We start from the raw sequence: 3,009 nt of genomic DNA on the forward strand, positions 1-3,009 counted from the left end.
CCATCCTGAGAGCGACCCACGCCAGGGCAGGCGCTGCATTGTGGGCAGTGGGATTGCTCGCCTGAGTCGGGATGACTTACGTGAGTCAGATTTGCAGGACGGGGCCCGTAATTCCCCCTGCACAATACCCACTTCCAGCTTCGGCACATCACTAATTCGTTCTAATTGATTTTTCACACTCTCGGGAGGGGGATTATGACATCCAATAACAGAGCCCTGATGTTCTGGCTTTCTCCGTCCCTGAAAAGAGCCTGAAATGCTAGACTCCACCCCCCAAGAGCTGGCATACTTTTCTCAGCCCTGGGTAGCCATGGTGAGACAGTTCCCAAACCCTTCCCCTCTGCAGTTTGGATCAGAGGATGGCTCAGCCTAAAACTCCCTTTCACTCAATATATGAATGTTACTAACGGGCCCGCTGCAGCTGTTTTGCTGCCTTTCCCTGTCTTCGGAACACTCTCTTTCTGGCTGTCTATTTACGCAGGCAGACAGAAAATGAAAAGAATAACTCACTGAGGGCCTGATTCTGCCGCCCTCACCCATGCTGCGTCGCATGTCCTCACTCATGGTGATTTCATCCTTTGCAGAATCGGATCCTCAGTTCATGACAAATTATAATTGATGGCCCACTTTTGTCTCCAAAGAGGCATTTAGTCCTTTAGCAGAGAAGATCGAAATTTTTCCGAACGGCCAACAGGGGCCTGTTCCTCCTTGAGGAAGTAGGCCCATTGATTTCAAATAGCATAAGGATGGCAGGCTCGGACCCCTGGCAATCTCAGGGCTTGAATCTTGCCTCAACTGTACCAGTTCTATCCTGGTGTAACTGCACTGATCACTGTTATGTTGAAATTTTGAGATGGGGGGAATTAACAAGCTTAAACTTGGGGTCTAAACTTCCTAAAATTGTCACTTTTGTGCAATTTTGCGCCAGATCAACTTGTCTTGAAAACTCTGAGCCAGGCATAAATTGGCATCGTTCCATTGGCTTCAGTGGAGCTGTGCTGACTTAGACCAGTTGAGGATCTGGCCCATCAATTGAAACACTGATCTGTCTGTTGTAAATGAGGGCCAGATTCTGCTCTCAGTTACGCCAGTCTCAACTCAGACAGTTACAGATTTCTGGCAAGCAGACTCTGATGTGGAATATAGATATATCTTCTTACTATATGTTCCATTCTATGCATCCGAAGAAGTGGGCTGTAGCCCACGAAAGCTTATGCTCAAATAAATTTGTTAGTCTCTAAGGTGTCACAAGTACTTTTTGCGGATACAGACTAACAAAGCTGCTACTCTGAAACCTGATGTGGAACTGATACATACCAGCAATGGACAGCTAGAAATATTACAGGAAAAGAAAGGACACCCTCAGCCTGAAAGCAAGGCCCAGCTCCTCAGCTGGTGTGATCCAGCATACCCACACTGACTACGTGGTATTTCACCGATGTAACCATGTGAGGATCTGAAAGTACAGAAACTCTATAGAAAATGTCACCCAATGAATTCCAGGTTCTCTAAGTCTCCTTGCCAATTTTTATGGTTGTACAATCACATTTTCCCATTACCCTTTTTTATTTTCCCCAGTTGCTGTGTGAAGGACCCACACTAACAAAGGAAACAGACAGCCTAACTAAGGCCCGAATCTGGCAATTCGCTCTGTTCAGATAAACCCCTGCAGAGCCACAGTGAAGTCAATGAGACTCTACATAGATACAGGAGTGCATCCCTAAAGGACTGATTGCAGGGGCCTGACTGATGACGGTGGGGAAAGCGGCGAAACTGACAATGTGCAAAGTGCTGTTAAAGGCTCAGAGTAAACAAACTCAGATATATTTCCTCTTAAAACACTTCCGGTTCTACTAATCATAGGGGTAACTTGTAGCAGGAGTCGGCAAGAAAATAGCAGGCGCAACAGTGGGGTTTTTTAATTGATGGTGTCCCTTTAAATTCCATTGAGCTACATTGGACTAGAAGCACTTTGAAACGGGGGACAGGATAGTGATAGTGGCAGTATCGTAGCCAATGAGGTTAATCCAAGGCGCGATTATTGCTAGTTGAAAACTTATTCTGCTGAAATCAGCAAGTCCCTTCTAAGAAGGGACAGTCGTAACCTGAGTACAAGGGAAAGTTTCATAGGGGGCTGCAGGTCATTTCTACCCAGGGCCACCCAGGGGGGGGGGCAAGTGGGGCAATTTGCCCCAGGCCCCGGGCCCCTCAGGGCCCCCCCGAGAATATAGTATTCTATAGTATTGCAACTTTTTTTTTTATGGAAGGGGCCCCCAAAATTGCTTTGCCCCAGGCCCCCTGAATCCTCTGAGCGGCCCTGTTTCTACCAGGGACTGCCAGCTAGGGTTGCTAACAGTCCCTTATTACAAGGGACATCCCTTCTGTTCTCATCTCTGTACAACAAGATTGGGAGTTGCTGAGTGCTGCAAAAAGCAGCAAGAAATTCCCCTGGTGAATGTAGGTGAGTCCTGCTTAGTGTTGTTATTAATAAATAATAATGATAATAATAGCGGGAGGGCGGCGGGGCAACCCGACTGCCAGCAAATATCACTGACAAAACTGGGACAAAAAAGGAAACATACAAGAAAAGAAATTAATGGTTGGACCGAATCCTTCTGCAGGTAAACTTTGGCTTCACACCAGTGGGACATTCCTTTGCATAAGGCCTATGGTGTCCAGTCCCCTAGGGACTGGCCAAACAGCAAATCTGTTTTGAATAATAGTGTCAATTCTTAATATAAAATGCTGGCACACACCCACCCCAACACACATTCTGGATAAGCGAACTGCAATCCGCTGACATACCCTCCTTTGTAGTTTTGTAAAATATTTATAACAGCAATTGTACCTGTTTGGCTCAGTCCAGAGACCGAAATCTTGGAAGTTCACACCAAATGGTTTGTGTATTGCACATGTACATATCTCTCTGAACTTATTCATGCTGAAAAGCACTTCTTCTTTTTAAGTATTTCCAGATCAGATCTGAGGAGAACACATGCAGTTTCTTTC

At 46.0% G+C, this 3,009-nt stretch overlaps 1 pseudogene; it reads left to right on the forward strand.

Moving 5' to 3' along the window:
• The first annotated feature begins 1,986 nt into the window (after positions 1-1,986).
• LOC128838754 (U4 spliceosomal RNA) lies at positions 1,987-2,116 on the forward strand (annotated as a pseudogene).
• The last annotated feature ends 893 nt before the right edge of the window (positions 2,117-3,009 follow it).

This window comes from Malaclemys terrapin, chromosome 5 (assembly GCF_027887155.1).
Source record: "Malaclemys terrapin pileata isolate rMalTer1 chromosome 5, rMalTer1.hap1, whole genome shotgun sequence".
NCBI classification, from domain to species: domain Eukaryota; kingdom Metazoa; phylum Chordata; order Testudines; family Emydidae; genus Malaclemys; species Malaclemys terrapin.